Genomic DNA, 27,419 nt, shown 5'->3' on the forward strand with positions numbered 1-27,419 from the left:
CAAAACCATGATACAAAGCTGAATATTTGCCCATGGAAAGCATTTCACATGCACAATTGTTTGAAAACCATCCACGCTGCCTTCTTACTTCCTGTAGAACTCCTCCCTGAATTTTATCCTCAAAACAAGCTTACTTGAGTGGGAATTGGAAAATAAGTAGGAGCTTGTCAAGAGGTAAACAAGGCAAAGTAAACTCTCCTAGTAATGACACAGGAGGTGACATATGTCTCATGCTACATATGACCTTTCTGTCCCTCCAGCAACACATATTACTCTGAGAAATAAACACAGTTAAAGGAGAAAAAATTGAGCCATCAACCTGAGACACTGTTTAGTAACAACTAGCTTGTTTACAGCTCTTTCTCTAACATAAAATGCTATTCAACTTTTTGAACTATTTCTCTCACCTTTCTTTTAAGCAGAGAACTCCAAAGCTAGATATAATCTGCAGATAACATTACTTTCAAATTGTCTACATTTACTGAACACATAGTAGTCCTCTCTTATCCGTGGCTGATATGTTCTACCACCCCCACTGGATGCCTGCAACAAGGAATAATACCAAATTCTATATATACTATTTTTTCCTGTACATATGCACCATAATAAAGTTTAATTTATAAATTAGACATAACAAGATATTAACAGCAATAACTAATAATAAAATAGAAAATTATAATAATATACTGTAATAAGCATTATGAAAATGTGGTCTTTCAAAATAATTTAGTCATATTTTCTTTTCTTCTTCTTGTGATGGTGTGAGATGATAAAGTGCCTATGATGATAAGATGAACTGAGGTGAATGATATAGGCATTGTGACATAATATTAGGCTACTATTGACCTTCCGGGGATACAGCTGAAGGAGGATCCTTTGCTTCAGATGATCCTGGATCATGAAGCCATGAATATGTTGATAGTTGGATATCAGGAACGGATGACGTCAGTCATTAATGGGTAGGTCACATCTACCTCATGGAAACATTGGACAAAGAGATTATTCACATCCCAGGCAGGATGCAGCTGGATAGTGTAAGATTCCATCAAGCTACTCAGAATGACGTGCACTTTAAAATTTATAAATTGTTTATTTCTGATATTTTTTATTTAACATTTTCAGATCACAGTTGACCAGGAGAAACTAAAATCATGGAAAACAAAACCATGGATAAGGCAGTACTACTGTATACAGTTGGCCCTCCATATCCATGCACTCTGCATCAGTGGATTCAATCAGCCATGGATAAAAAAATGTTTGAAAAAGTTTAAAAGAATGGTTGTTTCTGTACTGAACAGGTAAACACATTTTCCTTGTCATTGTTCCCTAAACAATGTAGTATGACAACTATTTACGTGGCATTTACATTACATTAGTATTATAAGTAATCTTGTGATGATTTAAAGTATACAGAAGAATATGTGTAGGTTATATGCAATTACTACTTCATTTTATATAAGGATCTCTAGCATCTGCATAATGTAATATCCATGAAGTGTGCTGAAATCAATCCCTCATGGATACCAAGGGACAACTATATTATATTTAAATGGACTAAGAAGGAGAAGAATCAATAATTATTAAGGAACAACTAATTTCCAGAGGTCCTTTAATTTAGGGAAATAGATATGTAAAAAACAGACACTGGATTTATGTAGGTCACTATCTGATAAATAGACTACTGGCTCTAGAAATTCAACGGGTATTTGTGTAGGATAAAGTATTATGGGGTGAGAACAGACATGTTATGGACTCTGAGGGCACAGAATATAACACTGGAAATTTAGAGAAAGATTTTACTTAATCTTTTTGCAATAAAAATTGTATATGTGCAAACACATGCTAATATAATAGAAATACCAGGGATTATAGGAGTCAAAATATCCAGTGACATTAAGTGTGTTATCTAAGATCACATGGCTAATAAGTATAAGAGCACAGATTTAAAGCCAGATCTCTCAGATAGAAAAGGTGAGGCTCTTTGTTCTACCAGATTACCTAAAAATAACAATATTTGTGTTCTTAAAATAAGAATCTCCTCTTTTTATGGTACAGGTTAGGTGTTCAAGCTGTGTTAAATCACATCCCTGATGTTTATGTGATCAGGATATGTGCCTTTGAGTGACCACGCAGAAGTGAGTGGAACTTTCTACCATGCTTTGTATGTTAAGACTTCCATCAACGAGTTATTTTCTTGCTTTAAATTTAATGCTGACTCCATTCAAGCAGACAATAGATTTGAAGACAATGAAAAATGTACCACTTTATTTCCCTAAGGCCTTCTCTGCACAGTAGGCCTTGAACAAAAGTAATTTCATAAGGAGAGACAAACAACCAAGTTAATCTTCAAATACAAAAATTTATTGGTTTTTTTTTGCTAAATTATTTTACTAAGTATTCGTTTTCTGATTCTTATTATCCATCTTCAGATCACAAGGCTTAGTGTAGAATTTGCTTACACTGTGATAACAAAATTCATAATCAAATGGGAAGAGGAAATAATCCTACCGTGGTGCATGTCATTTTTCTATCCAAGGGAACCGTGTAAGTTGCTGATAAGAATAAATTGCAGTGAATGAGAAAATCATGAAAAGTCAAAAATTAAAGGATCCTTAGTGATAACCTGGCACAGTGATTATTTTTTCCCGTCCAATGGGAGGAACATTTAATTTTTGGATTGGAACATTTTTAACATTTTTATTGCTGTTTTTCTACATGGTCACCACGTTTTTAGAATATCTTCTAATGTAGTAACATTGTATTTATTGAGAAATAATGGCTAATATTGAATTTGTTCAATTTCAAAAATGGGAAAATGTGCAGAGTTTATGATCATAAACAACAGTGGTAACAATAGCAAGCAAAACAACTCTCTGGGAAATCCAAATAATTCCTGACCTTCAAGAAAACCTAGTAGGTCTGAGGAGGTGATTGTCATAGTTGATTCCAGTAGGGTCTATGATAGCATATCCCTCAAACAAAGTTGGAAGAGAAAGGGACAGTTGATTCCTTTATGGAGTAAAGACCATAGAATAAGATCAAACTGAGAGGCCAGATTGTGCCTTCAAGAGCATGGAGAGAAATCTGAGAAATACATGACAATGGATTTGACAAGTGAGCATATGGAGGTAGAAGGAATTAGTAAGTTTAAAATGGAAGAAAGTTGAGATTTAGAAAGATACCTTTGCAAAATTCCTGGATTGTCCATTTCTGGTGTCCCTTCACTTGCTGGTGCCTCATAAGTACAATAACTTAAATGTCTAGAGAGAAGGAGGCCATGTAGGAGCCTTTAAGTTATATACAACTTCTAGGTGTCTTTGTTGGGCCCACAAAGTGCTTATAGCTTCTGTTTGCTGTGTCTCTAGAACACTTTGCAAGAAGTGGGACTTGTATTACTGCATGGTTCCAATTTTCAATGCTCATGTGGGGGCTTCACCCTTTAAATAGCACAGTAGGTACGCTTTCCAATTTGAAGACTCCAATATTCTCTGTTGTCTGACAATCAGTCAACTTAACTTGTTTATATAATTTGTCTGGCCTCTGATGTATTTGAATTTGTCATCTGATAGAAATCGCTATGATATTTGAATTTTAAGGCAAAGTTTCCAGGTTTTAATGAGCACCTAAGATCTTGCTGAAATGCAGGTTGAAATTCCCCAGGTCCAAGATACTCCTTAAGGCTTATCCGTCTAACAGGCTCCCAGGTGATGCCAATACTGATGTTACACAGACCATACTTCAAGGAACAAAGACTTAAAGTAAGTGTCTTCTTCTGGGGCCTGAGAAAAATGTTTATGTGAAGGTGATTTACTTGGTAATATGATACCAGGGAATAGGAATACAGGGCAGGTAAGTGATACAGAGAAGGAATAAAAGCCAATACAAGGATAAATGATCAAGTTGGCCACTAGTGTGAATAACTAGTGACCAGTACCACTGGGAATTTTTGCAGAGCTTTATGAAATATATGTCAAAATTTGCTGCCTGGGGGATAATAGGGGGAAAATTTCTATCAGATTTTGTCCCCATTGGCCAAGGCTGGGTCCATGAGCCTGCACTTCCAGGTTGCCCATGAATGTCTGCAGAGACTTTTTCTATGACAGTCCCATCTTTACACATCAAATGAAACTCCAGAGTATGAAACAAAAATAGTTACAACATGGACCAAGACAATGTGCTGTTCAAGCGGCTCCTCCAGGAAACTAGTCAAGGCCTACTTAAATCAGTTGTCAGAGAAACTATGAATGACTAAGAAGATTTTGAAGTGATGCATGAGAACTCTAAGATGCTTTAGTATGACTATTTGATGCCCTGAGCTGGAGCACTTGGCCACAAAACTCATGTCTCTTGGAGGCAAAAGCCAAATGACCCCTCCAGCAGTATGCAACATTGCTTTTCCCAAAGCAAAGTCATGATTCTGCCATGTTAACGGTAAAACCATAGGCACATTGCTGGACAATGTTTCTAGGAAGAAAAGAATGTTTTGTTTTGTTTTTCTTTTTTTAAGATGAACAGATGACCTTTAAGGGACTGGCAAAAGTTAGTGTAGCCTCTTCTCCTTCCAGACTTTCTGTGGCCCCTTCATGCCTTCCAGTTCATGAAATGGTCACTAGTTGGCAGAGAATCAGACCCAAATCTTCTTTCTACTCTCTAAATGGAAGCCATATTCTGTAGTGGAATTATTATGCACTATCAGTACATGATACATGTGCACATACAGATGTATAAGAAATCGCTCTCCTTTGAAGGAATATTCCCTTTAGCATTGCTGATAATGCTACTGAACCAAACTATGCCTGTATTCCCTATGAGAGTCCAACAGATTATCACCACTACCATCACAATAGCTAAAGAAACTAAGCACCTGTGGGTTGTAGGTGGTTCATCCTTTCACTTTTTAAACTATATATCTAAAACCAGAGTGGAATGACAGCTTATTAGAGCAATGTGACATTCTTTATGTAATTAGAATGTGTCCAAACATTTATTCTATGCAATAAACATTTAAACCAGAATTCACTGTTTTCTTTCAGGTTGGGATAGATATGTTCCCTGCTTAACTGTTATGATTGCATTACTCTGCCCTCAGGATGAAAAAGTGTTATTGAAACCTAGGGGACTTTGAGTGCATCAGTAGCACATAGTCTTACACATGAGTTTCTAGCTGTTTTGGACTGTAAGAAACTGACATATTCAAAAACTGATGGGATTAAACGGAACATCAAATGACCTACATTTGGCAGTAAGCCATGTTGTATAGGGAGAGGAGCTTTGGCACAAGTGTGAAAATAAATTCTCTGTATTTTTGAATTGGATTCCAGTTCATCTTTAAAACAAAATTTGGGACTTCATATTTATTTTCTAGATTCTAAAACCCCAGTTTACAGTTTTTTTTTCTTTTCTTTTTTTTTTTTTTTTTTTTTTTTTTTTGAGACCGAGTCTCACTCTGTTGCCAGGCTGGAGTTTAGTGGCGCAATCTCAGCTCACTGCAACCTCCGCCTCCCAGGTTCAAGTCTTTCTCCTGCCTCAGCCTCCTGAGTAGCTGGGACTATGGACTACAGGTGCGTGCCACCACACCCGGTTAATTTTTTGTATTTTTAGTAGAGATGGGGTTTCACTGTGTTAGCCAGGATGGTCTCCATCTCCTGACATCACTATCCACCTGCCCCTGCCTCCCAGAGTGCTGGGATTACAGGCATGAGCCACCGTGCCCAGCCTCCACATTCCTAAAATAAGCAAAATATTTTTCTTGTTCATCCTCAGGATTGTCAAGGAAAACAAATATTTTAGTTTTGCCTCATACCACACACTGGGTGAAAAAATAACAGATCAAGAGATGGTAAGGCGCTTATAACCAAAAAAGGACCACATAGAGGTTGTTCTGTATTTTGGCAAACCATGAAGGAGGTAGTATATGTTTTTAACTCATTAATTACATCCTAGAATTTACACCACCTTTTCAATGCCCCTTTTACTACTTCATAGTCACTCTACTATTTTCAAAAGTCTTCTTCACTTCGCTGTTTCATGAGAAATCAACGACCACGAAAAAGAATGATAATGTTGACAAAGGTAACAATGATGACATAATATTTTGTGTGTGAATATTACAATTTTAAAACCATGTTAGTATCTATTGCTCCTACAAATGGCCAGATAAACAAGTCTTCATTTTTCATATTGTCCATGAAGTTCTGAAAGAATAAGTCCCTTGATCTCACTTGCAGAATTAATACAGTGTAGCTTCAGAACTTGAACTAGGTGTGTCTGGCTCCAAGGCCATGGTTGTTTTTAATGTCACCACAATGATTGCACAATCATTACTTCAATCCCGCATTATTTATTCTTTCAAAAACCAGGCAGGAACTTCAACTTTCTTAAAGGCACAAAAATTTCTAGAACATCTGAAGACTGCACAAGCTCATTAAGATAACTATATTATTTTCATGGTGTCCCATATTGAAGAGTGTCCATGAGTCATTCACTAGAATTCTATGGAAAGAAATAGAAATTTTCATAAAATAGTACGTGCAGAGCAGCTACAGATTGGACTTGAATTTTATGTCCACAGTAGACAGGAATAAGATGCAAACTATAATTCAACAATAAATTAGGCTCATTATAAGGAAATTATTCTCAAATTTAAAGTTACTTAATACTAGCATGAGTTCTTTACTAATTTTTTTTAGGAGGCCCATATATGGCTACTTCTAACTGCCAAGAACTCACATTAGAAATAGTATTGGCTGTCTTAGGAGAGAGGAAACTCCCTTATAACAGAAGTGCAAAATCACCAAATTGGGTTAGTGTTAGGCAACTTCAAACTGCTGTGGAGAACTGGATTAAATAACCTTTAATTCATTTTTTGCCTCTGATAATAAGTGATTCTCACAAAATCCATTTCCTGGGAATCTCAGACCTACTAGGCAGAGAGTAGTAGATGGCTTTGGAGAAAACCATGGATAATATTCCTAAGGAAAGAATCAGCTCACCTGTTCATGCTGATAGTTAGCACTGAACAAGGTATGCAAGCTATGGTGGCATATCCTCCATCATCTCCGGATATGAATGAACAAATCACTTTTATGTCCCTTTCATCTTCTATTAGAGTAAGAAATCTGTCAATATAATTAAGTAGATCTACTTATTTAACTGAAAGAATAGGCATTTATTGAGTATCACTTAGTATGTAAGCACTAGGCCAGTTTTAGAGATTCGGAAAGAAAGAATAAACTTATCTTACAGTTTTTTCTTGTTTTTTTTTTTTTTTATGTTTTGTTTTGTTTTTGAGACAGAGTCTAATGCTTGTTGCCCAGGCTGGAGTGCAATGGCACAATCTCTGCTCACTGCAACCTCCACCTCCAGGGTTCCAGGGATTCTCCCACCTCAGCCTCCCGAGTAACTGGGATTACAGACAACCACCACCACGCCTGCCTACTTTTTGTATTTTTATTAGAGACAGGGTTTCACCATGTTGGCCGTGCTAGTCTTGAGCTCCTGACCTCAGGTGATCCACCCACCTTGGCCTCCCAAAATGTTGGGATCACAGGCGTGAGCCACTGCACCCGGCAAAGTTCATATTTTTATGGAGGCAAATGTAGGCATCTAACCTAACAGGCAGCAGATGGGAGAATGTTTCTTTTATTAGTTATAACAAATATGTGAATCAGTTAAGAAAACCTCAGCCTCCCCACACACATATTTAAACATTCCCAGTTACTGCCTTTCTACATATGATAAAAATGCAGTCACCTTATTTCTAAGTCCCTATTTTATCTTCGTCCAGTACACTCTGAAAATCTCATCTTATATACTACACTTCACTGAATTTTCTGTGTTCTAGCAACTCACATGGGTATTTTTTTCTGCTTTTTAAATAGATCAGGCTCATTCTTTCCTCTGCTTGGAATGTTTTACCTCGATTCTTCAAATCATTGGATTCTTCTAAATAATTTTATTTCCGCTCAAAGTCATCTCCTCACAATGATATTCCTGAATGATTACACATTATAAAGTACCCTTTCACAAGACTCCCTCAGTAACAGACCAACATGATACAATTTCTTCCTAACGTATATTATTTTCTGACATTAGCTTGCATTCATATGGTTATCATTTTTTGTCTTTACATCTTCCAACTCTAACACACAATGCTTGTGTGTGTGTGTGTGCATACACGCACACACACACAGAGAGAGAGAGAGAGAGAGAGAGAGAAATAAATTACATTAGAGTGAGATGTGCATAGATCATGTTCTCCATACCCTTAGTACCTGGTACATTGTTTGGCATAATAGGCGTGTGACAAATATGTAAAAAAGAGCTACATTAAAGCAAAAAATTGAATATAGAGTGTAAACAAAGAACTAGGGATAAGAAGTAACAGGAGGCATTCAGAGAGATGGAAAGTATAATAAAGTTTCAAAGAAAACCTAAAAATCAGAACAAAACATGGAAATGAGAACTTTCATAGATTTATCAGTAGAATGCATATGACAGAGAGATGAATCAGAGAGCTTGAGATAATCCAATAGAAACCTTTCAACATGCAGTTAAAAAAAAGAGTAGACACCCAAGAACAGTGGGATAATTTCAAAATGTCTAACAGACATGCAATTGAAATAGCAGAAGCAAGAAACGAACACAACAGAAGAAATACTTGAAGTAATAATGACTGAATTTTTCAAAATGAATGACAAACACGAAACTACAGATTCAGTGAGCTCAGAAAACTTCAAGAAGGATTTTTTTTAAAAAAGAGTTGTATCATATGCAAACTATAGAAACCCAAGACAAAGATAATATTGTGACAGAAGACAGGGAATAAACCTTTTATTTACCTATAGAATTAAAGAAATAGCCATTACACTGAAGGTGTTTTCAAAAGCTATGCCAGCAAGAAACGAGTAGAATTAAATATCTAAAGTTTTGGGAGAAAAACAACCCTCCAACCTAGAATTTTATACCAATAAAATTATCCTTCAAAAGTGAAGGGAAAATAAAGCTTTTCATGACAAACAAAGACTGAGGGAACTCCTTGCCAGTAGAACTGTCCTGCAAAAAAATTTTCAAAAAGTTCTTTAGGGATGATTTAAATACAAAAATCTGAAACTTAAATCTACATAAATATAGAAGAAGCATCTGAAAATAATAGATGAAAGAAGAATAAAATATATTTTTTCATGCGAAGAGTTACAGTTTCATATGAAGCTAGGCTTAGTTAAAAATGTATATTGCAAACTCTAGGGTAACGACTAAAAATAAGAAGAAAATATCTTGGTATGCTAAGAAATTAGATTAAATAAAATCATATAAAATAATTAATCAGAAGCAGAGATGACATTAAAAGTTGAGGGCTGGAAAGAAACAAAGAAGTGTAACAAATAAGAAATAGTTAAAAATATAATAGATATTAATCCAAATATGTCAATAATCACTTATTATATAGATAATATAAAATTCTAATTAAAAGACAGTCAAAGTGGATGAGAAAGCTGAATATATGCTGTTTTTAAGAAACTAATTTAAGTACAAATACTAATATATGTTATGTATAAGGGGATAAAGAAAGATATTTCATACTAACACTGATCTAATAAAGCTGGAGTATCTGTATTAGTTGCACACAAAGCAAATCTCAGGACATGGAAAATTGCCAGGGATAAATATGGCATTAATATAATAATTCAATTCTCCAAAAAGTTCAGTTCTCCAAAAAGGCATTACAATCCTAGGTGTAGGTATGCACCTACAATCCTAAAGGTGTACGCACCTAACAACAGAGTATTAAAATATGTGAGATGAAAACTGATAGAATTGTGATAAAGTATGTCAGATGAAAACTGATAGAATTGTGAGGATTAATAGACAAATACAGTATTATAGTTGAAGACTTCACCATGCCTCTTTCAGTAATTGATATAATAGGAAGACAGAAAATCATTAAGGGAATAGTTGGCTTGTCCAGCATTATCAATCAACTTAATCTAATGAACATTTGTTGGGATATTCCATTCAGCAATAACACAATACACATTTCTCCCAAACTTCTCAGGTAATATTCAGCATCATAGAACATATTATGGCAAATAAAACACACATTAACAAACTTAAAGAAGTTATACAAAGTATGTTCTTAGACTACAATGGAATTAAACTAAAAATCAAAAAGAGAAAGATAACTAGAAGTTTTCTAAACATCTGGAGATTAATAAAAACTTCTAAAGAACATACATAACAAAAAAGACTTAAGATACGTTAATACATACAATTTTCACATTATATAATACACTGAGATATTATATATGAGGTATTAATATATATTGAAGTAAATCAAAATGAGTTAACAACTTATCAAAATTTGTGAGATATAACAATATTAGAGGCTAGAGGGAAATTTATTGCATCCAGTGCATATATTAGACAAGAATAAAAATCTCAAATAAATAATGTAAAAGTTTTCACTTTAGAAAACTAGCAAAAACTAGACCTAAAACATGCAGAAAACAATAAAAGTTAGAGCAGAAATAGAAGATATTAATGAACAGAAAACAGTAAAAGAAATAGACAAACCCAAAAGTTGATTCTTTGAACAAATAAATAAAATCGATAAATGTAAACTTGGCTAACCAAGAATAAAAAAGAGAATATACAAGTTACAAACATCAGAACTGAGAGGGGGATGAATCATTAATGGCCCTATGGATATTAAAGGAATAACAATGGAATGTTACAAAAAACTCTATGACTTTAAATTTTATTATTTAAATAAAATTGACCAGTTTCTTAAAAGACATAAAACACAAAACTTGAATGTGGATAAACATACAATCTGAATAGACCTATGTCTACTTAAAAAATTCAATGAATAATTTATAACCTTCCAAAAAATAAAGCCCCCTACCCAGATCGTTTCACTGGTGAATTCTACCAAACATTTATTGAAGAAATAATCCCAATTCTCCACAATGTTTTCCAGAAAATAGAAACAGAGAGACAACTTCTTAAACCAATGTATGAGACCAGCATTATCCTGATACTGAAACAAGACAAAGGCATTATAAGAAAGGAAATATACATATCTATACCTCTCATGAACATGGATGCAAAAAATTGTCAGTGAAATATAAGCAAATCAAGTTACACAAAATAAAAAAATAATTATATACCTCTAACAAGTGGGATTTATTCCAGGTATGCAAGGCCGGTTGAGAATTCATAGATTAATCATTGCAATGAACTATGTGAACAAGATAATGGGAGACAATTTATATGATTACATCAATTGTTTTTTAAAAAGACATTTGACAATAATATATTTTAAAAAGTCTCAGCAAATTAATAACAAAGGGAAACATTCTTGATTTAATAAAGAACATTTACCAAGAAACAAACAAACAAATGAATAAAAATTAAGCAAAACTAACATTATACTAAATGGTAAGAGACTGAACAGGAACAGGGAAAAGGCAAGAAAGTTATCTCACCAATTCAGTTCAGTACTGTACTGAACATTTCAGATGGTTCAAATACAAAAGAAGGGAAGGAAAAAGTAAACAGAATCAAAAGTAAGATTTGGAAAACTGCAGATGAGTTATCAGAATGACTTCTGTAAACAATAAGCAAGCATAGCAAGGCCACTGAATATTTTCTATAGTTAATATAGAAAAACTTAATTTTTTTTATCAGCATAGAAATCAGAATTTGAAGTAAAAATATTGATAATACCATTTACAATAACACTAGATTAAAAAATACTGGTATAAAGCTAACAAATTGTGTGCAATTACTTATGTGCAGAAAACTACACAGGTCTGATTAAAGAAACCAAAGAAGTTCTAAATAAATGTAGAGATATTTCATTTTTATGTATTCGAAGATTTAATATTGTTAAGATGTAAATTGAATGAAATTTGATGTATAGATTTAACACCATCCCAATCAAAATCCTAATATTCTATTTTGTATGCACCAACAACTGATTCTAAAGAGTATGTGAAATATCAGACGGCCTAGGATAAGCAACACAATACTGCAGAAAAAACAAGAGTTGGAGAACTAACACTTCTTGGCATGAAGACTAAATATAAAGCAAAAATAATGAAGATGATGGTATTAACAAATAGAGACATCAATCAATGTAATAAAATATAGTCCAGGAATAGAACTGCACAAATATAGCTGACTCATCTTTGACAAAGAAGCAAAGCCGATTTTATGAAAAAAGGATAGTTTAAAAAAAAAATCAATGATGTCGGAACAATTAGACATCTATATTCAGAAAAATAAATCTAGACACTGACCCTATACCTTTCACAAAAAGTAATCTGAAATGAATAATAGACTTAACCACTAAACGTAAAACTTATAGAATAAAAGACAGGAGAATAGGTGACTTGGGATATAATAGGGACTTTTTAGACACAACACCGAAAGTATAATCAATGAAAGAAGAAAAAACTGATGTTACACTTTATTAAAATGAAAACTTCTGCTATAAGGAAAACACTGTTAAGAAGACTTTTAAAAATAAGCCACAAACTGAGAGAAAAAGTTTTGCAAAACATGTTTTTAATAAAGGATGGGTATGCAAAATATGCACCACTCTACTTAAAAAAAGATCCCTTAAAATAAATGAGGAAACAAACAATCTAACTAAAAGTGATCAAAAGATATGAACACCTCATAAAAGAAAGAAGATATGGACATGACAAATAATCAAATGAAAAGATGTTCAACATCATATGTTGTTAGGGGATTGTAAATTAAAATAATAAATTGATACAACTATATACTTATTAGAATCATTTTTAAAAATTGACCTTAAGATGATGACAATATCAAAACAACAACCACAACCACAACAAAAATCTTGATCATCCAAATACACTGGCCATACTAATTTCTGATGAGGATGCTGTACAACAAAATCTCTTATTCATTGCTGGTGGGAATGCAAAATGATATTACCACTTTGAAAGCCTGTATGACCATTTCTTACAAAACTAAATATAGTCTTAATATATGACTCAGCAATATACTTCCTAGCTATTTACCAAAAAAAAAAAATTAAAAACTATGTGCACTCCAATACATACAAATGAATGTCTATATCAGTTTACCCATAATTGCCAAAAAGTTTGTAAGAAGTAATAAGCAACCAAGATAAACTTCAGTAGGTAAATGGGTGAACTAAGTATGGTGCATCTATGCAATAGAAGAGTATTCAGCAATAAGCTGAAATGAGCTATCTAACCACAGAAGACAGGGATGAAGCTTAAATATCCATTGCTAGTCCAAAGAAGCAAGCCTGAAAAGACTGCATAATGCATGATTCTAATGATATGACATTCTGTAAAAAGCAATAAACAAGCAACAAACAGATCAGTAAGAGGAGAGTACTGAAGAGTTTAATCACCCAGCAATTTTTAGGATGGTGAAGCTATTTCCTCTGATACTGAAATTGTGGACAAATGGCATTAGGCATTTGTTAAAACACAGAGCATGGTACAGCACAAAGAATGAACCCTAGAGCAGGAAAATTACAAATAATATAATCTAGAAGGTCTGGAGAATCCCACGTGGTAAGGAGACAATAGCAAAACAGTCTACTGCATTACAAATATATGGAACAACCTCACTGAAAAGGCCAGAGAAAAATGTGACCTAAGAAACTTCGGAAATGAGTGGAATCTGTAAAACTAAAACAACAACTATGAAAATAAAAACTATACAAAAGCACTGTATTCTAGCTGATATAGTCAGTTCTCATAGAGGTAGGTTTAACCATTCAGATAATTAAATAAAAGAATTATGTAATGGAACACTTAAGTACGTAAATAATAGATACTGGTAGCCAGGCTTCCCATCATTGGAGTTGGAGTTTAGGGATAAGTAAGTGGAAGTGCCTGCAATGATTATAACAATTATATAGGGATTAGAGTTGAGGACATTAGGATGAAATAATGTTTGGATCAAAATAGATAAAGAAGATTTTATGTATAAATATAGATATGTGTATACACACATCTATTTTCTTGTTCTTTCAACTGAGAGAGTCTAGAAGCAACAACACCTCAGTAGCAATGAATCTGTCCAGCACCCTGATCTTGGTTTCTAATACCACTATTAAACAAAAGGAACAAGCAAGGCCTCCTTAGAAAAATTGCTGAGCTTTTTGGGAGCCAACATGACCAATGAGACACAGCAGGAGGAACACCTGCCATTGAGAGACTGGGACATCAGGAAGACTGACACACTCCAAGCAGTTCTTTGGAGGGAAGACATTGAGAATGGGTGGAGGGAAGACACAGATGCTAAGCTAAAGGGGAAAGAAACTGGGAACACCGCATGGGACTAACAAGCACCAGTACTTGTTCATGGCCCCCAGTGACTCCTGGGGAAGGGGTGAGTAGAACAGCTAAGGAGTGCCTCACTCTTGCCACAGACCTCCAGAATGCAGGTAGCAGTAGACCCCATGACCCGCATGGACACTTGAGCTTACAAGCAGAGCTGCTTAGAGAGGTGGCAAGGACAGGACTTCAGTCTGTATGGAGCCCAGAGAGTTTGGTGTAGGAATGTCTGTTGTGGAGCACAGCCTGGAATAACAAGTACCCAAGGCTCACCATCTTCCTCTAGAAGACTTTAGCCTTAGCATGAATCAGACCTGGACAGAGAGCAGAGCAGTCTTGCCCATGAGATAGGGCCAGTCCAATCAGAGTGCCTCCCAGTCTGCTGGCTTCTCCTAGGGCCCTAGCCTAGTTACGCCTGCTTGTAGCACAGCCTCAGATGGTCAAACAGGGTGCTTCCCAGGGACCTTCATCATAGCTCTTTTGCCAGCAGACCACACTTGACCACTGGAGAGGTGCAGTAGAGGGACCCCCACCAATGCACACCAGCCCACCCACATCCTCCCACCACCTCAGCCTCCCCCACACCTGCTTGCTGGCAGGCACTTGACCGCAGCCATACCCCATCACATTGCTGGTGGATGGCACAGGCTGACCTAGCTTCCCTTCCCCCTCCAGTGTATATGTGCCCATGCACTGCATTGTGCCACTCTTTGCTGCTGGCATAAGCACAACAGACTGTTTCCTCTCTCCCCACTGACACACAGGCACAAGACCACACCTCAATTGCAGGTGCCAGTATATGCATAGACTCTGGCAACCCTATCACCTCCCCTTCCCCACACAGCCACAGCTACCAGGATGAATGCATGTAAGGATGCCAGTGGCCCCCACCCGCCCTGCACCAGCACTGCCACTAGTGCAAACACACGCATGGAGGCTGGTAGCCTCACACCCACCAGTGCACTGACCCTGCTGCTGCTGCTGCTGCTGGTACAAGTGCAAGCACGAACACCAGATACCTCACTCCTGCCAATGCTTTGTCTCTGCTCATGTGAGCAAGTGCAGGAATGTCACAGCCCCGCTACTAATGGTATCTGACCCAAGACAACACATGTGAACACTGACACACTGCTGTGACTGCTGGCATGTGCAAGTGAGCACAAATCCTGCTGCCACTGCCCCAACAAAGTGAGCCGTCAACATCATTCAGAGTGTTGTGGCCAGCCAACTGGGAACACCTCAGCCCCTTCAGTGCACCAGGTTCCTAAATTCAAGAGGCCAGAGAACAAAACCAGGAGCTCAATACAAACCACCAGAGTTACAGCATGCAGCCCGGAAGTGCTGAGCTGAGGCTTATCCCTCTACAGTCTTCCAGAAATGAAGCCAGTCAACTGAACACACCTTGTACCACCATCAAACACCCAAGGGCATCAAAGAACATAAAAGCAAAAAACCCTATCAAAGTACAGCAGCTTTAAAGATTAAAAGAACATCAGCCCACACAGCTGAGAAAGAACCATTGCAAGAACTCTGACAACTCAAAAAGCCAGAGTTTCTTCTCATCTCCAAATGATCACACTAGTTTCAAATCAATAGATCTTAACCAGGCTCAAATGGCTGAAATGACACAAATAGAATTTAGAATATGGATAGGATTGAGAATCAGGAAAAAGTAAAAATCCAATCCAAGTAATCTAAGAAATCTAGTAAAATGATACAGGAGATGAAAGATGAAATGGCCATTTTAAGAAAGAGCCAAACTGATCTGATAGAGCTAAAAAACTCATTTCAATAATTTCATAAGACAATCACAAGTATTAACTGCAGAATCAACCAAGCTGATGAAATAATTTCAGAGCTCAAAAACTGATTTTCTGAAATAGCTCAGTCAGACAGAAATAAAGAATGAAGCAAAATGAACAAAACCTCTGAGAAAAATGAGATTATGTAAAGAGACCAAACCTATGACTCATTGGCATCCGAGAGACAGAGTGAGAGAGCAAGCTACTTGAAAAATATATCTGAAGAGATTGTCCATGAAAATTTCCCCAACCTTGCTAGAGAGGCCAATATTCACATTCAGTAAATGGAGAGAATCCCTACCAGATACTTATAGCACACCAGCATCCCCAAGATACATAGTTATCGGATTCTCCAATGTGGACATGAAAAAACAAATATTAAAGGCAGTTAGAGAGAAGGGACAAGATCAGTTAAAACATATTCCCACCAGGCTCAACAGAAACCCTATAAGCCAGAAGACACTGAGGGCGTGTATTCAGGATTCTTAAAGAAAAGAAACTCCAACCAAGAATTTCATATCCAGACAAACTAAGCTATATAACCAAAGGGAAAAAATATGATACTTTTCAGACAAGCAAATACTTGTCTACCAAACCTGCCTTATAAAAGGTCCTGAAGGGAGTGCTAAATATGGAAAGGAAAGACCTTTACCAGCCACCACAAAAACACACTTAAGTACATAGACCATTGACACTATAAAGCAACCACATAATAGTTAGCTAACTATCTATAACAAAAAATTACTAATTCTAGGACTGGAACAGGAAATATACAAGTTGAGCCTATAGCATTTTATAGTGACAAATGTAAAGAAGTACTAAAAACAGGCCGGGCATGGTGGCTCAAGCCTGTAATCCCAGCACTTTGGGAGGCCGAGGCGGGCGGATCACAAGGTCAGGAGATCGAGACCATCCTGGCTAACACAGTGAAACCCCGTCTCTACTAAAAATACAAAAAATTAGCCGGGCGTGGCAGCTGGCACCTGTAGTCCCAGCTACTCGGGAGGCGGAGGCAGGAGAATGGCGTGAACCCGGGAGGCGGAGCTTGCAGTGAGCCGAGATCGCGCCATTGCACTCCAGCCTGGGCGACAGAGTGAGACTCCATCTCGATAAAGAATTAGAAAAAAAAATGGGGGAGGTATAACAAAGTCACTTAAGATTCAAATGAAAAAGCATTCGATGGCCAAAGCTGGAACAATTTAGGCAATAAAACAAATACAGTAAGATAGAATAATAGCCCAAAGTAGTAAAGCAATATTTATGAACCCATATATACAGATAAGTGATGAATAATAATTCATTATAAACAAATGAGACAAGACAAATCTCATATGCAGCATATAGATAATTTATGTAGATAATCTGCCCTAAAGGGGATAGAGCATAATTCCCTACTCATGTCTGTGCTATACAGAGTGTCTTCTTTTACAAGAATACAGTATGGAAAGAGAGAGAAAGTAGTAACTTTAAAAAGGAGAAATCTGACAGATATTATCTCAGCCATGTGAGCAAGTTTAACATCAGTGGTGATAACAAAGGTTGTTAGTATGCATCATCAACATGATGTGATGAAATGACAACCTCTGTCGTCTTCCTCTCAATAACCCATAATCTCAATCTAATCATAGCAAATGCATCAGACAAACCCAATTTAATGAACATTCCACAAAATAACCTGACCAGTACTCCCTAAAATTAAGATCATCAAAAACAAGGAAAGCCTGATAAACTGTTACAGTGAAGATGAGCCTAAGGAGAGATGATTACTAAATGTAGTGTGATATCCTAGATGGAATTTTGTAACACATAAAGGACAACAGGGAAAAACTCAGAAAATTTAGATAAAGGGTGGGTTTTGTTTAATAACAATGTATCAGTATTGATTTATTAATAGTGAGAAGTACACCATAATAATTGAAGATCTCAATGATAGGGTAAACTGGATTTAGAGTTTTGGGAACTTCCTTTACGATCTTCATAATTTTTCTGTACTCTAAAATTTTTCTAAAAAATAAACTTTATTAGCATTTTTTAAAAATGCAGTTACATGGGAGCCAGAGAAACAGGAAACAAAGTATAAATGTATATGTCTGTCTATCACTTACTCATTCTTTCGACAAACTTGTAAAGAATAGCGCTCATCTACAAGTTACTCACAGTCTAATGGAATAAAAAGTAAAAAGGCAGTAACAATTTTTTTCCAGTGCAAAGACTATACTTAGCCAAATTTAATCTGCATGTCTACTCTTGAAACCTTCCCATCTTTAAGAGTTCAGGTGGATCAAGAAAGCCAGAGTGATAGCAGCCACCATCCCATGTTATCCTGAAATAGTTTTTTTAATGCAGATTATGTAGAATGGTTAATAAGTAGTTTCTTGATAAAAATTATAATGCTGACTATAAAATACTTTTATTATTCATGAGTGACTAGTTAAGAGATATTTAAAATTTTTTCCATTGATTTTACTACCGAGTCTATTTTCAAAATTAAAAATAAAAAGCCACAGGGCAGTGGCAAGGAATGAGAAAAAATATAATCACTAGAGTGTAAATTATGTGGTTTGGTAAACTGTTAAATTTTAAAGAAAAATAAAGTAAATATTTTTGACTCTTATTTCAGGAAAATGTGTAATAAAATACTTGACTTGGAATATTTAACCAGGAAAGCAGAATGAATAAAGGAAAGTAACATTTGCTAATCTACTGTGTTCTAGGCCTTGTGCTAAATAAATATTATTAGTAATGGTGTATTATTTATTTCTCATCTTAGTTCAGGTTGCCATATCAAACTACCATAGACCGGACGGCTTCAACAACAGACGTTTGCTTCTCAGTTGTGGAGCCTGGGAAGTTAGGAGTCTAAGATTAAGGTACTGGCTGATTTGATTCCTGGTGAGAATTCTCTTCCTAGCTTTCAGATGGCTGCCTTCTTCCTGTGTTCTCCTACTGTGGAGAAAAAATAAAGATCTGGCCTCTCTCTTCTTCTTATATGTCCAATAATGCCGTCATCATTGCCTCATCTTCATGTAAATTTTTTCCCAAAAGCCCTTCTTCCAAATACCATGGAGTAGAGGGGACAGTAGGTTAAAGTGACGTAAACATTCAGTCTATAACATCACCATAAGCTGAAAGAGTAAATGTTATCTTTCTTTATTTCTTCTTATTTTTCAGCTAATGAAGCTAAGGTTCAGCCAAGTTCAGTGAGTTGTGCAGGGTCTACCAGCAACTTCAGGTCTAGCTCCAGGCTATTGGCCGAGTAGTGCTCAGCTATATAATTCACAGAGATAACTGTTGGTAGCAAACCTAAAAGCTCAGTGCCGTAATACTGGAGAAGTTTATTTCTCTTCCACTTTCAGGGTGCAGTTCAAGTCAGCAAGGACCCCTACATCTTCTGTCTGGTAAATCTGACATCACCAAGAGATTTGGCATCCTCCAGTAGCTTCCCTGCATTAGGCCAGCAGAGTGGCAGAAAGATCATGAAGGATTATGGAATGTGTTGTGGCTGTTGTTGTTGTGCTGTTGTTTAAGAGCCATTTTTGCCTATATTCTACTGGCCAGTATTCAGTTACAACATCACAACTCACTGCAAGGAGAGCACAAAAATACAGTCTTGCTGCATGGCTAGGTAGGAAACGGAAAAGAACAGAAAGGGTGTAATAAAACAATCAAACAGTCTCAGCCTCAGTAGTAGAAAAGTCCCTCTGGAGCTTTAGTTTCAGAGAGATGGTCCTCTGTTATGAAGGAAGCTGATTACAGCAACTCAAGCACAAGTTGGGGTTTATAGGCATGACATCACTTACATATGGGCAAAGAGGAGAAGGAAAGACTTTTATTGAAAAAAAAAAAAAGCATCTCACCAAAAGACAAATCAAAATAAGCTAAACCGTATGTGAAAAAGGCAAGGGGTATGGAAAGTGTATAAGGATGGGAAATGAGCAGTACAGAAGTTCTGATTAGTCAGTATGAGGAACACTTCAAATGAAGCCAAGAGGTAATTAAAACTTAGGAAGGAAACCATATTGACTGTGATGTGGAGCAATAAACTTCAACTTTTAGCAACACTTCTTGGGGTATAGTCAGACTATTTCTGACAGTCTGTAATTCTTCTGATTGTAAAAAGTAGTGTAAGCTTGAGCCAAGACTTCAGGAACGTATACCATTCCAGGAAAGTAGCTTTCCTGTTGGGAAGCTTTATGGGTAAATATCAGCATAATCCCATTAAATCACTTGCATGCAGGTGTTAGAATTTTCCATAACATGTAGAGGTTGCAGGCAAAATCTTATCTCATCTAAAGAAAAGGCATCTGCACATGTTACCAGAGGTGAATTCCTATGGGTCAACCCAATTCTTGTCTCTCCTCGGCAACAACCTCAATTCTCGCCTCCTCGGACAAAATAATTTGACCAAGGGAACATAAGGCAGAGTGAGAGACCGAGGCAAGTTGTAGAGCAGGAGTGAAAGTTTATTAAAATGTTTTAGGGCAGGAATGAAAGGAAGTAAAGTGCACTTGGAAGAGGGCCAAGTGAGTGACTTGAGAGACTGATGTATGCAGTTTGATGTTTGACTTGGAGTTTTCTATGTTGGTATTCTTCCGGGGTCTGCATCTCTCCTCCCCTGAATCTTCCTTTGGGGTAAGCTGTCTGCATGCACAGTGGCTTTCCAGCACTTGAGACGGGCCACATGTGCAGTGTGTTTCCTAGAGTTATATGCATGCTCACTTGAGGCATTCTTCCCTTATCAGCCAAATGTTCCCAGAAGGTCATATACCTGTTAAACACTATTTTTCCTCTTAATGCACATGCTTGAGTCCACTCACCTAATTCCTGAGATTTTATTGGGAAGCTGCTGATCGCCAGTTTCTGTTTTTTTCTAGCTATTGGGAGACTGCTTTTCCCTGATGCTGTTTGCGACCAGTTATTATTTTAGACAGACAGTATAACAACTGCCTGACTATCACCTGATGGTTGCCTGACATTCCTGATTGGGGGGCTGAGGCTTCAGCCTTCGTCATGTCCAACTAGCTATCTACTGTAACACACATAGTTCTTAAGATAGCCAAACAAGCATACTAGGTAGATAGATGACAAAATTTGAAATCCTATTGTATTTTCTCATTCTCATCTTGTCAAACCCTGATTTTTACTTCCTACAGTTATGTATAAATTGAGTCTTTAAAACCCCAATGTCTTCTACACTGATACATCTTATATCTGGCTTCCAGTCATTTCTCATACCATAATGGCAATTCTAACCTGTTCTTTTAACTATTCCATCTTCACGCCTTGTGTTTAGTAGCTTGTTTCTTTGCTCCTGCATTCAATTCTTCCCAAAATGCAGGGCTTTCTTATTATGTACATGGAAATACCTACTTCATGATTGCTAGAGTTTGAACATTTGACCCTCCAAACCTCATGTTGAAATTTGATTCTCAATGTTGCAGGTGGGCCTTAATGAGAGGTGGTTGGGTCAAGGGGGTAGATCCCTCATGAATTTCTTAGTGTCGACCCCATAGCATCCTCGTAGTTTCTGTGAGATCTGGTTGTTTAAAGGAGCCTAGCACTTCCCTCCTCTCTCTTTCTTGTTTCCTGTCTTGCCATGTGATCTCTGCACATGCCAGGTCGCCTTTCCTTTCCACCATGCGTGGAAGCACCTTGAGGCCCTCACCAGATACCAGCACCATGCTTCCTGTACAGCCTGCAGAACTATGAACCAAATAAACCTCTTTTCTTTATAAATTACCCACCCTCAGGCCTTCTTTTATGGCAACACAAACGGACTAAGAAGCACGCTATTATATAATTTGCCATACAAATTTCTGCCTAAGTAATTATTACTTTGATAGTATTATCTAATCACTGGAATGACATTTTGTGTTTGATAAATAACCCCCAAATAATTAAAGGTCATAGCAAGACTATTTTATACATTATTACTTGAAAAATCAAGATAATACTTCATATTTTCTAGAGGACTTTTTTTTTCAAAATCAGGCTAATTCCATTAAAAAATAAGTTGGTTAGAAATTTCCAATCAGACATTTTACATGCTCAGATAAATAAAATGGTTTATTTCTGAAGATTTGATTAAAATCATTATTCCATTTCATTTTTGAAAATATATAAATTTTCCATTGTTTCATCAAATATTTATGTATGGCACATTAAGTAGCTAATGTGACCATATTTCTTCTTCATAGAGAAGTTGGAAGATAGAATGACTCAGTTGAAAATATCCATACACTGCTGAATTTCAATAACAACTCTAATATCTAGCATCCTTATAACTATACAAATAGTAATTAATCTTTGCTAAATTCAATACTATCTTGAATAAAATAAAAATTTGGGTGACTGTGTAAAGCTAATATTTTTATAGTAATGATTCTATCTTCAGGTAAGGAGCTGGTTTTGTGTTTCATTTTGGGACTTGGTAGCAGAAGGTGAAAGTTTATTGCAGGTGGCTACAACTTCTCCTTATACTCAGAGATCATCTTGTCTATATATAAATTTACTTTTATTCCTAACTTTTTATATCCATATAGTTTTATCTATCATTTTTTTACTCCTTTAGTTTTAAAAAAAAACAACTCTAGGCAAATTTACTATACTTGAACAAAAACCACATTCCCATGCTGCCTATTTTTTTTTTTTCCTAAAAACACATCCTACTTTCCTTATATATTTTACATGAAGAATTTTGTATTTTATATGTGGTTGTTTTAATTACATACATTTGTTATAATGTTAACTTATATTTAGTGAAAAAGTAGAAAGTAAGCAACTTTAATTATGAATCAGATGCAGAGTCTAGGACAAAGGGCAGAGCTGCAGATAAGGCCTGACGCTTCCCAGCATAGCCAGGAGGAAGAGTTGGGCCCAGGAGAGCTCCACATGTCACCAGGCCTTAACATGGCCATTTGTTTTACAGCCTAGAATCTAATGGCTCTAATACAGACAAGTTAAACAATTATCAAAAATATCACAGAAGTAGTTTGTAACCTTAAACCATCCAGCAGACAAAATCTGACCTGCCTAATTCAGACCAAATGTCTAAATTAAATTTTGAAGTTTTTTATAATTTATCTTACCAATAATTTTAAAACTGTCTCATTAACCAAAGATTACTAAAATTCCATGAACTAAAAGGCATTTGAGCTAGCTTTTATATTTTTGATAAAATATTTGATTTGAGTGCTTCCTTTTATTTTTAAGCCAATTAATTACAGCTCTAATATCTTTTGGTAGTGCAACATCACATATATGAGATATATATAAATATATAGACATAGACTAATAGAAGCAGATCTTACAGATTTATAAGATTCTTCATTTGCCAGTTTTTAGTTTCTCTCCTACACTTTAGACTCCCTATCTCTTGATTTTCTGTTTTCCGTCCCAAATAATTGCTCCCTAGGCAAGCCTGAATTTGAATTTCTAAAGGGACAACTCATAAGTGATGCAAGGTAGAAAATTTATGTCTCAAAGCACAGAATCAAAATATTAGGCCTAAATATTGTACCGGCATTTGCTCAAACCAAGGAAAAACAGTGGTATAAGTAAAAGTTCAGTTGAGATGTCCAGGAAAAGTACCTTAAACAAAGGTATTACTTACAAATTTAAAACAATGCTGAGTTTCTAACATACACAGGCAGACACCCTTCCAAGTGGAAACCATTATAAAGACGTAAATTTTTTGTACAAAAGTGTTTGAGGGGAGTCAGGTAAATGATAGAAATTTATATTTTGGCACTCAAACTTAGCTTGTTTCTTAATTAGAATACCAGCTTCTTGGTGGAGCCCTGTGGTGAATATGGGAAGGAAACATGTAGATTTTAGGGCCTAATATTTAAATACATGAGAAGAAACCACAGCTGGAAGGCAGAACACAGATCCCCAAAAATCAAGGGTCCTCCAAAGAGGAAAATGCTATAGGATAAAATGCTTTCACAGTGTACCTGACTGTAAGGAAATACCCCTGAGGCTGGTTGCAATGCAATGCAATGCAAAAGAAACTGAAGATAGCAGAAAGGAGGAATAAGGTGGATTAAAAATAAATAGAACAATTTTAAGAAACGAAGTAAACAGAGGTGCCAAGTACATAATTGTTTAAAAATGTTTTAGCTGTCGGGCGCAGTGGCTCACACCTGTAATCCCAGCACTTTGGGAGGCCGAGGCAGGCGGATTACAAGGTCAAGAGATCGAGACCATCCTGGCTAACAAGGTGAAACCCCGTCTCTATTAAAAATACAAAAAATTAGCCGGGTGAGGTGGCGGGCGCCTGTAGTCCTAGCTACTCAGGAGGCTGAGGCAGGAGAATGGCATGAACCCAGGAGGCGGAGCTTGCAGTGAGCCCAGAGCAGGCCTCTGCACTCCAGCCTGGGCAACAGAGCGAGACTCCGTCTCAAAAAAAAAAAGTTTTAGCCAACTAAAAGCAATTACCCAAAACAGGATCCCAAAAGAAAAGAAGCATAAAGACTATATATATATATTTCTTCTGCAAAGTTTTCTCTGAAAGATTTTGAAGAATGGGGGGAAAATTAGAAAAAAGAAAATAGAATCTTGGGACATGAAACTCACTATGCCAAAGGGAAAGTTAAGCTTGGGAACTGAGTCATCAAAGCGGTCTTCTTTTTGTTCCCAGACAGCTGTAATTTTACAACCACATGTCATAGCCTCATCTCCTTTACTTCTTCTTTACTTTTTCTTTTCATATGTTTACTTTATCTTATATTAAATGTAGATACACTAAGTGTGAGACAGTGCATAATTGATTTTTTTCTCTACTCTCTCTTTTCACATGTAAAATGTAGATTTACATATACTAATTAGAGCTTCATGAGAATGTAACAATTTAACTCACTGCCTACCCTCCCTATCTTTTTTCCCCTCCTGCTTGCTCTTTCCCATTTAAATATTGAAGTTCACAAAAACCTCTTTGGAGAAAGCATAGATTACAAGTGTTACTGTAATTTGTGTGTTTTTCTTTCCAGGTGCATCTTCAATGTTAGCTAATACACCTCTAACGTATTGAAGGAAAAAAATCAAACCATACAGACAGGACTGGAATACATAACTAGCTCTTCAGTGCAAAGACACAGACCTACGTCATGAGAAACAACAGCCAGCTAGGAACCATAACCTCCCCTACCACCCAAAAAAAAAAAAAAAAAAAAGTCACTGACCATAGCAAGATAGCAATATGTGAGTTCTCTGACCAAGAATTTAAAATAGAAGTTTTAAGAATACACAGTGCATAGCAATTAAGAAATTTATGAAAGTAATTTAACAAATAAATTGAAATAAATTTTAAAAATCAAATAGACATCTTAGAAATCAAAAATGAATTTGCTAAACTGAAAAACTCATTGGAGACTCTGAACAGAAGAATGGAATAAGCAAAGGAAAGAATCAGTGAGTTTAAACACAGCCTATTTGATATCACACTGTTAGAGGAAAAAAAAAAGAAAGAGAAGAAATGATAATCTCCTGCAAGATACAGAAAATTATCTCAAAAAAATCTAAGAACTACTGGTGTTCAACTGGGAGTTGAACAAGAGCAAGAGGTGGAAAAGTTACTCAAAGAAATAATAACAAAAAATTCCTAAACCTGAGGAAGATATAAATATACAGTTATAGGAAAATCAGAGAATGCCAAACATATTTGATGCAAATAAGACTACTCCAAGATAAATAATAATCAAACTCTCAAAGGTCAAAGACAAATTAGGATCCTAAAAGCACAAAAGAATAGATGCAAATAACATATAAAGGAGCTTTAATTCCTCTGCCAACAGACTTCTCAAAGAAAATCCTATGGGCCAGGAAGGAGTAAAACATTTTTAAAGTGCTGAAAGAAAAAAACTGCCATCTGAGAATAGAACAAATCTATCCTTCAAATATGAAGGAGATATAAAGTCTTTTCTAGACAAACAAAAACAGTGACAATTCACCACCACCAGACCCATCTTATAAAAAAAATATAAAAAGTCTTCAATATGAAATTTTAAAAAAACAAATAAACAATAATATGCAAAAAATAAAGCATTTCAAGGTATAAAACTCACTGGTAATATTAAGTACAAAAGCAACCCCATAATACTGTATTACTGTAATTGTGGTGTGCAATCCAATTATAACACTAATTTAAAGCCTAAAAGACAAATCTGTTAAAAATAATGGTAGCTACAGCAACTTTTTAAAAGATAGGCAATATTAAAAAATGTAAATAGAGACAACCAAAAGTCAAAATGTTTGGTATGGAATTAAAATTGAGATTTTTGGTTTGAGTTTGCTCTTTGTTTTTATACATATTTCATGATCTAAGTTGTCAACTCTTTAAAATAACTTACTATACCTATTAGTTGGTTTTTGTAAGCCTCATGGAAAACACAATGCAAAAATGTATAATAGGTACACTAAAAACAAAATTCAGCAAGTTAAAATGTAGCAGGATGAGCTGCAGACAAAACCCTCAGACACGGAATTGTAGGAGGAAGGGCTTTATTCAGCTGGGAGCATTGGCAGACTCAGTCTCCGAAAACTGAGCTCCTGGAGTGAGCAATTCCCGTCCCTCTTAAGGGCTTACAATTCTAAGTGGGTCCGCATGAGAGGGTCATGATCTATTGAGCAAGCAGCGGGTACGTGACTGGGGGCTGCATGCACCAGTAATTAGAATGGAACAGAACAGGACAGGGATTTTCACAGTGCTTTTCTATACAATGTCTGTAATCTATAGGTAACATAACTGATTAGGTCAGGGGTCGATCTTTAACTACCAGGCCCAGGGTGTGGTGCTGGGATGTCTGCCTGTGGATTTCATTTCTGTCTTTTAGTTTTTATGTCTTCTTTCTTTGGAGGCAGAAATTGGGCAAAAGACAATATGAGGGGTGGTCTCCTCCCTTAAAAACATACTATCAGATATAATCACTTAACTGCAAAGAATGGCATTAATAAAGGACGAAAGGAAGAGTTACAAAATAAAGCAGGCAAGCAACAAAGTTGCAGTAGTAAGTCCTTAGTTATCAATAATACCAATGAATGTAAATGAATTCAATTCTCCAATTAAAAAACACAGAATAGCTGACTGAATTAAGAAATGAGACCCAACTATATGCTGCCTACAAGAAACTCACCTTACCTATAAAGACTGATATAGACTGAAAGTGAAGGGATGGAAAAAAAGCATTCCATGCAAGTGCAAACCAAAAAAGAGCAAGTAGCTTTATTTATGCAGATAAAATAGACTGCTCATCAAAGACTATAAAAA

At 36.0% G+C, this 27,419-nt stretch overlaps 1 long non-coding RNA gene across 1 annotated transcript; it reads left to right on the forward strand.

Moving 5' to 3' along the window:
* The first annotated feature begins 868 nt into the window (after nt 1–868).
* On the forward strand, nt 869–26,368 carry LOC129050964 (uncharacterized). Its single transcript, XR_008514904.2, has 7 exons — nt 869–959; nt 1,123–1,298; nt 2,056–2,135; nt 3,661–3,758; nt 5,434–5,561; nt 18,924–19,023; nt 25,144–26,368. It is a non-coding gene; the product is annotated as an uncharacterized LOC129050964 (long non-coding RNA).
* Nucleotides 26,369–27,419: the final 1,051 nt, after the last annotated feature.

The sequence above is a fragment of the Pongo abelii genome, chromosome 18 (assembly GCF_028885655.2).
Source record: "Pongo abelii isolate AG06213 chromosome 18, NHGRI_mPonAbe1-v2.0_pri, whole genome shotgun sequence".
Taxonomy (NCBI): domain Eukaryota; kingdom Metazoa; phylum Chordata; class Mammalia; order Primates; family Hominidae; genus Pongo; species Pongo abelii.